Source organism: Phacochoerus africanus, chromosome 1 (assembly GCF_016906955.1).
Source record: "Phacochoerus africanus isolate WHEZ1 chromosome 1, ROS_Pafr_v1, whole genome shotgun sequence".
In the NCBI taxonomy this organism is placed as follows: Eukaryota; Metazoa; Chordata; class Mammalia; order Artiodactyla; family Suidae; genus Phacochoerus; species Phacochoerus africanus.
In genome coordinates, this window is record NC_062544.1 from 96,354,510 (window position 1) to 96,367,458 (window position 12,949).

Consider the following 12,949-nt stretch of genomic DNA (forward strand, 5'->3'; position numbering starts at 1 on the left):
TTCCATGCTACTTTCCACAGAGACTATACCAATATGTATTCCCACCAACAGGGCAAAAAGGTTCTCTTTTCTCACATTCACCAACTTTTTTTTTTTGGGTGTTTTGTCAATAGACATTATGACAGGTATGAAGTGATATCTCATTGTGGTTTTGATTTGCAGTTACATGATGATCCTTGACACTGAGCATCTTTTCATGTGCCTATTGGCCATCTGTATGTCTTCAGAAACTATTTGTTTAGGTCTTCTGCCCATTTTTAATGTCAAGTTATTTGTTGTACTTAGTATGAGCTATTTGTGTAATTTAGATATTAACCCCTTATCACATATATCATTTGTAAATATTTTCTCCCATTAAGTAAGTAGTAGTTCATTTTGTCAATAGTTTCCTTTGCTGTGAAAAAAGCTTTTAAGTTTAATTAAGTCCTATTTTTAACTTTTTGCTTTGGTTTTCTTCCTCTGGGGAGACAGATCCAAAAAAAACCTGCTAAGTTATATTGAAAAAGTATTCTGTATATGTTTTCTTATAGGAATTTTATGGTTTCTGGTATTACATTTACTTTAATCCATTTTGAGTATATGTTTCTATATGGTATGAGAATATGTTATCATTTCATTCTGTTACATGTAGCTGTCCAGTATTCCCAGGACCACTTATTGAGTAGATTGTATTTTCTTCATTGCATATTTTTGCCTCCTTTCTTTTAGATTTATTCACCATATGTAAGTAGATTTACTTTTGGACTCTCTACTCTATTACTTTGATCTATATACCATACCATTTTAATTACTTTTAGCTTTCTAGTATAGTCTGAAAACAGGGAGTAACTTTGTTCTCCATCTTTTTTTTTCCCCACTCAAGATTGCTTTGGCCATTTGTGATCTTTTGTGGTTCTATATAAATTTTAGGATTATTAGTGCCAGTTTGTGAAAAATATCATGGATATTTTGATAGAGATTACATTAAATTTGTAGATTGCTTTGGGTAGTATGGACTTTTTAACAATATTAATTCTTCTAATCCATGAACTCACAATATCTTTCCATTTTCTTATATTGACACTGATTTTTTTGTTTTCTCTTTCTGATTATTCATTATTAATTTAGTATTTAGTGTAGAAAGTCAACTGATTTGTATATATTTAATCTTGTATCCTGTAACTTTACTAAATTCATTTATTCATTCTAATAGCTTTTTGGTGAATATTTTGGAATTTTTCTATATATATATATACACATATATATATATCATGTTATCTGCAGTTTTACTTTGTTCCTTCCAATTTCAATGCCTTTTTTTTTCTTTTTCTTCTCTGACTGCTGTGGCTAGGGTTTCCAATACTATGTTAAATAGCAGTGGTGAGAGTGGGCATTCTTGTCTTTTTCCTGATTTTAAAGGAAGAACTTTCAGCTTTTCATCATTGAGTATGATGTTAGCAGTGGGTATGTCATAAATTGTTTTATTGCATAAATATATGTTCCCTCTTTACCAACTCTGATGAAAATTTTGTCATGAATGGATTTTGAATTTTGTGAAATATTTTTTCTGTGTCTATTGAGACAATCTTGTGATTTTTGTTAATGTGGTATAATATGTTATTGATTTGTGGATAAATTACAATTTATTCTTTTTGTGTGTGTGTGTTTTAGGGCTGCATCGGAGGCATATGGAAATTCCCAGGCTAGGGGTCGAATCAGAGCTACAGCTGCTGGCCTACACCACAGCCACAGCAATGCCAGATCCAAGCCACATCTGCAAATGACACCACAGCTCATGGCAATGCTGGATGCTTAACAATATGGTGTCTCTTGACTAATGAGGATTGTATTTTACATTTAAAATATGCTCCATCGCGTCTCGGCCTTTTGGCTAAGATCAAGTGTAGTATCTGTTCTTATCAGTTTAAAATATGCTCCAGGGGAGTTCCTGTCATGGTTCAATGGTAACAAACCCAACTAGTATCCATGAGGATGAGGGTTTGATCCCTGGCCTCACTCAATGAGTTAAGGATCTGGCTTTGCTGTGGCTGTGGTGTAGGCTGGCAGCTGCAGCTCCGATTTGACCTCTAGCCCGAGAACTTCTATATGGTGTGGGTGTGGCCCTAAAAAAAAGCCTAAATAAATAAATATGCCACTGAAAATTTCTTAGAGGTTTATTGTTTTAATTTTAAATTGACATTATTTGAGAGCAAAATTAAATGTAATCATTGTAAGTCTAGGGTTTGATAAGTTCTAACAAATATATGCCTTTAAGTAGCCACCACAACAATCAAGATATAAAGGATTTCTATCATCCCGAAAGCATCTTGAAAATACAATCAATATGCTAAGAAGTTCACAATTTAAAACCACCTTACATAAGAAAGCAAGGAGGCAGTATCTTACCATGAGAGTGGCAGAGAAATTTCAGCAGGTTTTGTGTTCTGATTAACCATTTACAGACTGTATAAACTTGGTGAAGTCATGTAGCTCATCTGGGCATCCTAGTGCCTGATACATGTTAAATCCTTAATAAATACTCATTATTATTACTCACTTATGCAAAGGAAAAACCATTATTTTAATTTATATCTATATAAAACAATACTAAAGTAAGTAGAACTCACTTGTAATTTTAAGGATTCTGTGTTCAAACAAAGCACATATTTTTATTTTTATATTATTCCTATCTTATTTATCTCTATGTACCATAAGTTCTCGTGTCATCCTATTGTATTCTGTTAAATCATTGCTATCCATCGTGCTGTGGTACAGTCATACTACAAACATTCACAGTATCAGTATAAATACATACAATTTAGGCTCTATCTAAAAAATTAAAAATAAAAATAGTGCAAAATAAAATTTTTAAAAAACATAGTGCTTAAATATGGTACAATTATATTCTTTAACAATAAAATGGAAGTTTGGGGATTGAATTGATGCCAAGCATTTTTGTTCTTCAGTATAATTAAATTGTTTAAAATGTATTTGATCATCTTAATGTGTGAATGTTGGTGATCTGCTGATATCACTGAGATTTTATTGCTGAATCAGTAGATTGAGTTGGTTTAGCTTGAATCAATTCTCTTTTTTTTTTTCTTTCCTTTTCTTTTTTTTTTTTTTTTTTTTTTTTTTTAGGGCCATGCTCATGGCATTTGGAAATTTCCAGGCTAGGGGTCAAATGGGAGCTGCAGCTGCCGGCCTACACCACAGCCACAGCAATGCGGGATCAAAGCCTCGTCTGTGACCTACACCACAGCTCATGGCAGTACTGGATCCTTATCCCATTGAGTGAGTCCAAGGATCTAACCCACATCCTCACGGATCCTAGTCAGGATCGTTAACCACTAAGCCATGAAGGGAACTTCCTTAAATCAATTCTCACCTAAGTTTTCTTCCAGAGTATATTTTCAAAAAATGTTTCCTCTGCTTCTATTAAACACTTTCATAAGATAGCTCTTTTGTGTTGTTTACTATAAATTTCTATTTATTTAAATAATTACTCTAGATTTAGAATCAGGGAGATAGCCACTTAATATCAATTATTTAAATATTCTCTTAATAGATTCAATATTAACTGTATAAATTCAGTTGCATTTCAAACTTGGTTTAGGTTAAGTTCTTTCTCAGAAAATCCAGAACCTATGGTTCCAGTTCTCTGTACAGATCACCTTTTTCTCTGTACATCATTATGGAGACCACTCCAGGTTCAACTCTCATTTGAATTTTATTAACTGTGCATCCTTGGACAAGTTACACTACCTCTCTATTCCTCAGTTTCTCTTTCTATGAAATGGATATTGTAATTGTACTTCTCTTTTAGAGTTGTTAAGAGAATTAAATGAAAGCACTAAAATCAGGCCTGGCTTGGAGTGAACACACAGTATTATGCTTACAAGAACTTTCCTAATACAAACTCAAGTTAGTTTGCTCCCAAGCTGAATGTTCTGTGTGAAGCTCGTGGTCATTTTGTTAAAATGATTTCTAGCTCTGTGTTGAAATTATCCCAACTTACCATGGCCAGTCCGGTTTAGCTCTGGAGTTCTGTGATTCTTTACTTGTGGCCTTTATCTGTGTAAATACAACTGCCTTCATTCTTCAGGACACAGAGCTTAGTGGTTGGTAATGACTGCCCTTGTTTTCAAAGACTGAGCCTCACATTGACTTGTGACCTGCAAAACTGAGCCTTGCTGATTCTTGCACAGGAATCTTGGGAAAGCAACCAAGTTTAAGATTAAAAAAAAAGTAGAACTCTTTCACTGATTCATGCTTCAACATCCCAGGGCAAGCCGGGTACATAATCTCTGGCTGGTTTGCATGTCTCAACATAGAACTGGGGCTGCATCCCACAGTGAACTCCATGAGCATTACAATTACCTGCGTGCTTTATTGGATAAAGTGTCCTTAGGAGACTTTCATGACCACAAACCAGAAAAAGGCCCTAAGCTGTTCAAGTAAGAACTAGAAGCGAGGTTATCAGAGAACCATAAGAGGCTCCCCCAGTTTCAAAATTTAAAAGAGGTGTCATCTGGCACTAATAATGAGTGACACCTCTGAGAGAAGGAAGGAGGCATTATTTCCAGGGATCGTTTTTATCTGAGCGGAAAGTGATTTGCTGTGGGCCTTTTATGTCAGGATCATTTTGTCTGAGCAGAAAGTGATTTGCTATGGGCCTTTGCATAAACAATTCTTGGTTCCCTGCCTCTGTATGTGACTCTGTTTTCTTTAATTCTAAAGCACAAGGGTAATATTTATTAGGTTACAACATCATGCTAATTTTGGGGACCACGGATGCATTCACATCCATAGCATGTTTGAATTCCATTGCAGTGACCGACAATGACAGTGAGACTGATCTCAATGCATGTCTGTACCAGATATTCTGCAGGCACTCTACAGGAAGAATAACCAGCTCTTTCTGGCTCATCAAGACTTCCCCAGCTTTAGCATGAAAGACCCTCATCCTGGGAACCCCTAGTTCCAGGCAGACTGGGTCTCTCTCTACATGGATTATTTCATTTAATGACCAACCTCTTCCATTACCAAGAGCTACTGTTCTTCTCTTTCGCTATTAAGGGAGTTGAGATACAGAGAAGTAAAGTTACTTTCTGAAGCTTCCAGAACCACAGACACATCCTAACATTGGTTAAGCGGGAACTCAGACTCAGGCGGAGAGCCAGCTCTCTCATTCTTTACCTTTCTCTAGGTAGGTGTTGGGATAAACATGTAAGTTGTGGAAACCAGACTGTTTTCACCAAAACTTGGCTTAGAACTTGGGTACTTCAATCTGTATGAACGCAAGAGGAATACAATTTCTATACCACTGTTTGGTGACAGCAAACCATATTGCAAACTCCAGAAATACCTGTCACTGAGCACCAAGGAAGGACTTTCTGAGCCACTGGAGAAAACTGATTAATGACTTGCAAAATTCTGCCAAAACAACTTACCTATACTGTACAGTCGTGTAGTGCCTTGCATAGTAACTACTTAAGAAATAGTGTTGAGTGTCTCAGTTTGGGGGAAAAAACTACTTTGGCAAAATGTGTTCTGTTTATGTGAAGTTTCCTTTTCCCTTCTTAAAAAAAAAGGCACAGAGAATACATCAGACAAGTTATGATAACATATGTGAAAATATCAAACCATGTTTCAAATGGAAGTTACAATCTCCTGGCTCTCATTGTTATATAAATGCCCTTTGACAGAGCTTTATTCCTTCTATCATTCCCTGCCTATGTGAACTATAAATGTTCTGAGGAGGGTAAGATAATAGTTCCCCAACTTTCAAATTTAGAAAAGCAGTCAAATAATAAAAGGGAGTCAGTTAATGCTGCCAACTTTTAAATTTACTGAACAATGATACTACATAAAATACCTGCTACTAGTAAATAGTGATTTACTAGTGCATAGATATAGTTAGCATACTTTACCATCACTAGAGTATTTGGTTTTCAAAATTTCATTTTCATACCTAATGGGCCATCATCTTAGTGTAAGATAGGAAAGTTAAGGTTCATCTACGCGTATGACCATAATAGGTGTTATGTAGCAAGAACAACTTGACTTCTCTTTTGCCTCCCACACATTTGTGTTGCATGCCTGTGTGTCAGTTCCAGACACTGTTTGTTCATGAAACATGATACCAACTGCTCAAGAAGTCCCTTTTGTGCCATAGTCATTGTAGAATTTCAATTTCACATCCTTGCGTTGATAGCAATGAGAGCAGCGTCTTTCATCCTATTTCACTCAATTGAGAAATTTCAGGGAAAACTGAGAGACGCTGAGGAACTTGGCCCCCAAGCCAGTGCCAAGAATGGGACAAGCTGCAGCAGGCCAGCAAAACCAGCATGCTCCAGAAGGTTGGGGGGGTGCATCTCAGGGTGCTCACCCCCACCCGGGAATTCCCAACTGGCCAGGAAGGAGCGGTTAGTGAATGGAGGTGAAAGGTGTACACTGAGACCAGGAAAATGTGGTTAAGGATTGTCCACCACTATGGTGACTGAAAACATGGAGACAGAGTCACCTCCTAGCTCTGCCACCAAAAAACTCCATGGCCCTGGCAAGTAACTTTACCCACCTAAGCCTCAGTTGCACTATAATTGTATGACCTTCCAGGCTTCTTCAGTTATAAAACACAATAATTTGACTTCCAATTCTCTGAGATCCCTGCTTTCTGCTAGTGACCAATACATACTAGAGTATTAATCAGTCTCAGTGAGTTATCAAGTAGGACATTCAGTGTTACCTGGATTTTAGTGACAGTGAGTTCACCTAAATTCAAAATCCTACATTGTCTCTGCTCATAGAACTGCTTGGTGTTGATGCTAATTGTTGAAACATTGAAATTACTGCGACGTATTCCTGATCTTTTTGTTCCTGTCTGCCTTGTACATAGAGGTAACTTTGCACCTGATGAAATGTAGATTCCCTAAGCCTAAACCATGGTGAAAAATAGAAAACAAACGAACAAATCAAATTACAAGAGAATAAGGAAAGCATGTATTAAATACACCAAAAAAATAGTGGGGCAAATTGGAAACTTGTGGCTAGTTTTCCAAAGCAAGTACTATGGCCAGGAGCCATCAGCACATAACACACACACAGACAGACACACACGCATACACACGTGTTGCCTATATGCTTAGGAACACTTCTATATTTGGAGATAATTCTTTTTCTTGAGAGCAGGGTGGTGTCTTTTTCACAATCCCCAGCATTTAGTTCAATGACCACTACATGCCCAGGTCTCAATCATAATTTGTGGCATGAAGTGTTGTTATCTGTTGAGAAGTAATTTCCAGGCCCTGTGAATGCTTCTTACATCTTAAACTCTGATCATTAATACCCCTTAGGGCAGAGTGGGAAGAAATGGCTTTCTCAAGAACCAGACTTCACAGAATAACTAATATTTGTTAATACCCATATGGGTATTAAAACTACAGGACCAACCTGTTTATAACTGTAGAATACTGAGGAGGTAGTTGAAAGGGTGTAGTTGATGGTGAAATGAGAAAGAAATTCTTAGATGATGTTGTTCTTCGTACTTTCAAAAATCAGCACCAGCTCCCCTCTCTGGGCTCTTTAAAATAAAAAGACAGTAAAGGCAGACTGAGAAGAGAGTGAACAGACAAAAGACGACTCCATCAGCTTTTTAATCTCTCCCCAATGTAGAAGAAGACAATAATGCATATCACCCACAATGACCTCAGCCCTCTGCTTCCAAGGGTTTTCTCTTGATATTCAAGTAGATCAAGATTCCCCACTTTTTGAGAGGGCAGACATGGCAGGTTTTGCCCAAAACTCTCTAAGAGGAAGGTTGCTGACATTTTCATGCTTTTTCCTCCTTGGGTGGAAACTGATTGGCAGTGTGCCAGTTCACTCACGCTCCTGTGACCTCATTTGAGATGGGCTGAAGGATAAGTACCTGGCTGTTCTTTACTAGCCAGCTTAGCCAGTAAACACACAACTGTTTTTCAAGAAAATTTCTCCCTGAGAGCCTGCAAGCTTACCACAACGGATGTCGTCACACCAGATATGTGAGCAGTGTGAACAATCATGTTGCCACTCACTTAAGCGCAATAGCAAGACAGGCTAATTTTCCTTGTTTATCCTCAAGAGGAAAACAAACAAACAACATTGCATAATGAATGCTAAGGGTATTTGGTGCAAACAAAGTCAAATTGGGCCATGAGTCTTTCAGAGGAAATGTTTTCTGCATCCAAATGTGTTCATTATGTTCACAGGATGTCCAGTTTATACCTCTAGGCATGACCTCAGCCAAAATGCAGGGGTTTTCCTCTGTATGGAGCTAAGAGCCTTTAATTGTGATGTGTATAATATTTAGCTCCCTTCTGGAAAGTGTCCCTCCTAGTTGAATTTCAACTTACTCTCTCTGTTGCATGTCTCGTGGACAATAAGAGTGTGTGGGTCAGTCCTCAACAGACAAAGCAGAGATACCCTGTCTTGCCATCTAGACCAATGGGAATAAACTCAGATAAGCCAGATCAGCTGCTTTTTAGCTGCCTTTTAGAGCCCTTGACATGACTGTGTGGATATCCCATATGGTTTACCCTGTGATCTAGAATCGACAATTTCTGTAAATTCTATATCAAAGTTCAGATTTCTTGAAACAACTGGAAAGGGGAGACCCTGTGATTCCAGCTGTCAGCGCGATGAACAATTACATTTTTCTGACACCTAGGATGCCCTTAAGCCAGTGATGGAACAAAGTGGATGAGTTAACTTCAAGTGTTGTTCCGTATACTCTGTGCAAAGAATTGAAACCAGTCTAGGAGAGTCCAAGAGAAAGAACAGTTCCAGTTTTTTTGGAGTTCCCATAGTGGCTCAGTGGAAACAAATCTGATTAGCATCCATGAGGACACAAGATCGATCCCTGGCCTCACTCAGTTGGTTACGGACCGATGTTGCCGTGAGCTGAGGTGTGGGTCGCAGACGCGCTTGGATCTGGCATTGCTGTGGCTGTGCTGTAGGCCAGAGGTTACAACTCCGATTCAACCCCTACCTTGGGAACCTCCATATGCCTTGAGTTTGGCCCTAAAAAGACAGAAAACATTTCCAGCTTTTGAATCAAAGAAATTAGTCATCACTGATGGCCTACCAAATTATTGGACCTTAATTTGCCTGATTTTCTGTAGGGGATCTAGGTTAAGGTTTACAGAAATAGGGAGTAATTAATTATGGGATGTAAAGGAGTGAAGTATACTTTGGCACTCTCCTTTTCAAGACTCTCAAACCAAGGATTTTATATTAAACAGAAGACATTTAGGTAAAGCTGGGCTCTTAATTAGTTTTAAGGAACCACTAAAATGTATACACAATTTTGAGGATAGGCTATGTGTACATTTTTCTGGGTGAAATTTACATAGCCTGAAAATATTTTTTAAATTGTTAGATAGTTTAATATATTCTTGGATATACAGTAAACCCAACACATGTAATCTTGCTATTGATATGTTTATAGATGGGAGGAAAATCTACATATTCATGCGGTTTACACTGAAAGCTGTTTGAATCCCTCCTGTGTCTCTCTTGCTAAGGCAGAAGCCTGGGGACGATGACAGCTGTTGCAGGGGACGCTGAATTTAGCTAATCTCAAAGGTTTTACTTCCAACCCATTTGGAAGTGAGGTTCTAGGTTGTCACATTTGTGTTTCAGCCATTTTCTCTGACATGCTTTTCCTTCACTTAGGCAAGGGAGACTCAGACTTTTGCCTGCCACAGGAAGTCGATGGCACTGGGCTGGCTTGCAGACAGGGACTGGCTCTGTATCTCTGGGTTGGCACAACCTAATGAAAATTGTTTAGCTGCAGCATTTCCATCCTGGTGCCAGCCCAATGGCTAGACGCCAAGATTGCTATTTGGCAGCAAATGACCAGACAAGCAGCTGGTTATTGCAGCGAGTCTGAGCCGCGTGCTTGGGGCCATGACTCTGCTGCCAGACCCTCCAACCCAGTTAGCAGCTGAACCCTGGAGGCTTTTTCTGGCTCCATTCCCACTTCCTCTAGTGGTGGGCTTTGCCCTGATAAGGGTGGTTTCCAGCAGCTTGCCCTGCTTGGTCCTGAGCTGTGGCGTCCGGCTGGAGCAGATGCTTATAGACCCTGCTGCGGGGGCAGTGGGCAGCAGGGCCGGATCCTTGGGGCACTGGCTGGACCTGCTTTCACTAGAGGCTGGCTGGAGGAGGAGAGAGTCAATGTGGGCTGCTGGCATTACTTTCCAGCCAGGGCCAAAGAAGGCACAGCCTGCTGGCCTCTGCCTTTGGCTCTGCTAGCATCTATTTTGTGCTGTTCTTTGTGAAAAGTGCTAAGACAAAAGAGCCTGGTGAGCAGACTTGTTCCGAGAAAATGGGAAGAAGGAGGTGAGGGAAGAGAAACTGGCCCAGTAGATATAGCCATCATAAGGGAGTGGAATTACATTAGCAATGGCTGAGCAGGGTCTTCCTTGTCTCTGTGTTTCCCAAGTGGCAAAAAAAAATTCTTTCCTTAGGCTTTTTCATTTCCTCTTTCTGCCAGAACTCCTGGACTTTGAGAAAAATTTGTCCTTAGGCTTTTGAAAGGGAGAAGGCACCTCTTTTCAGGAGGCCCCATTGTCCCCATCAATGTCCCCTCCTGGGGTCTGGCACCATCTGTAAGTTTGCTCCAGCTGCTGATGAATTTAAACTGAGTTAGCAGGAGCCAGGTACAGCATATTTGGAAAGCATGCATCCCTCTTCTTTTGTTGGGCTAAGAGTGGGGATAAGGGGCTCTGAAGAGATAATTTCCCCATCTTCTTTGAGAGACGCCATCATCCAGTTTCCAGCACTGTGTACTCTACGTGGATTCCTTGGAACTCAGAGAGCTATTCAGAGTGGTTCAGAATGAAGGCCAACCATCTGAACACAGCCATAGGGTAACTTTAGTATCTCTCAAAGAACACCTGTGATTTCTCCCAGGGAAAGCTGAAGGATACCACAATGGTAGAACTATTAAAAATGTTGGCACAGAGAACCAAGGACTCCATTGTGTTTAATTGCTGGGATTCCTGCCTCACCACACAGGACAAGTACCAACAGGATACTTTCTATGAAATTTGTCTTTTATTTCTCATATTTGATCATTTCTGGAACCAGGCATATGACCAGCCATATCTGTCTCTTCAGATGAAGTAAATAGAATGGGAACATCGCTCCAATGTTGTCCTACAACTGTAAAATTTTCTCTCTCTCTCTCTCTCTTTTTTTTTTTTTTAATCAGGTCCATTGACATTCTTTTACTTATTTGGTCATTTATCTAAGAAACTTTATTGTTGTAACATCACCATGTACGACTTTCCTCGGGACTATGTGGATTTGCAGACTAAACAAGATTACATACATAGTGCAAGGGAGGAATCTGTGATTAGCTTAACTGATGAGTGTTTCACTCAAAAATATTTTCACAATGTTCAACATGAGGGGTTTTCTTATTTAGAGGTTCATTTCAACTGTCAAAATAGCACCCTGATGTTGGGTGGTTTTGTTCATGAAATCATAGTTGGATAATTTGTGTTTGAGCCTTCCCCCATTCATACCACCTGTTTCCTAATCTATCTGCTGGACTCCCATTAATACCTGAGAAGCCATCTCAAATACTCTGCATTACGCATCCATATTCCATCCCCAATTCCCACAAAAATCATTTGCCGGGACAAGCATCTCTGTTCCCATTTCACTTCATTCATACATTGATTATCATATCTATCACCCTGTATTCTGGTTGATTTCGCCTGCTAGACAATGAACTTGCTAAGGAGTGAACTGCTTCTTATTCGTATTTGTATGCGTTTTAATTTTCAGCACCATGAAATTATACAGAGAAGTGAAATTATCACCATTTACAGCAGGAACGTTTTAATTTCCAGATACAGACACATAGTTGATTCTTGTTATTTGCAGTAGTTATTTTCTCTAGTTATTGTAAACACTGAATTAGCAAATAATGAATCATTGACCAATAGAGTTAGGTTTCTGCAAAAGCCTGACTATAACATTTTTATCAACCAATCAATCCATAATCTTGTTTTATCTGTGTTTCTGTTTGAAGACATCTATTTTTAATTGTTATAGTTGATTTATAATATTGTGTCAATTTCTGCTGTACAGCCAAGTGACTCAGTTATGCAGATATATATATATATATATATATATATATATATATATATATATATATATAATTTTCCATCATGGTCTATCCTAAGAGACTGGATATAGTTCCCTGTACTACACAGTAGGACCTTGTTGTCTACCCATTCTTAATGTGATCGTTTGCATCTATGACCCCCAAACTCCCAGCCCATCTCTCTCCCTACCCATCCCCCTTGGCAACCTCAAGTCTGTTCTCTATGTAAAGACAACTAATTAATATATATTGTTAATTCATTAACATTGAACTTATGGCCAACGCACTGTAACTCAGGCCTGACCAAAGGTGACCTAACACGTATTTTTCTCTTTAAAGCACTGTCAAAAATCTAGAAATAGCAACATTAAAACTACCAGATCAGTAAAATAGTATCTAGGAAGAGTTTATTGTGCAAATAAGAACAGTTTATGAAGTGGGAGCTTTCAAATTCAAAATTGATAAAAGCTCAGGGGCATGACAGTACAGAATGGCTTATAAAGTAACAATGAGGAAGTTGTTTAGCCTTTACAAGGTGGTTATTACGACGGGGGTTTCCAGAAGCAGGGGTTTCTAGAAGCAGGGAATTCATTTCAAAGTGATTATTTTATGACATTTTCAGGAAGATGACTCAAATTTCTTGTATAATTGTCAAAGGCGTTACGAGAAATACCCTAAGTGATGTTTCACTCATGTTTTTTTTTTTGCTGTTGTTGTTGTTTTGTCTTTTTGCCTTTTCTTGGGTAGCTTCCACGGCATATGGAGGTTCCCAGGCTAGGGGTCGAATAGGAGCTGTAGCTGTAGCTGCTGGCCTAC

General features: G+C 38.8%; 1 protein-coding gene and 1 pseudogene across 6 annotated transcripts in view; both read left to right on the forward strand.

Moving 5' to 3' along the window:
- Positions 1 to 12,949, forward strand: part of RBMS3 (RNA binding motif single stranded interacting protein 3) — a 740,901-nt gene that overhangs the window by 174,231 nt on the left and 553,721 nt on the right. The window lies entirely within an intron of this gene.
- LOC125114587 (uncharacterized) lies at positions 1,851 to 1,957 on the forward strand (annotated as a pseudogene).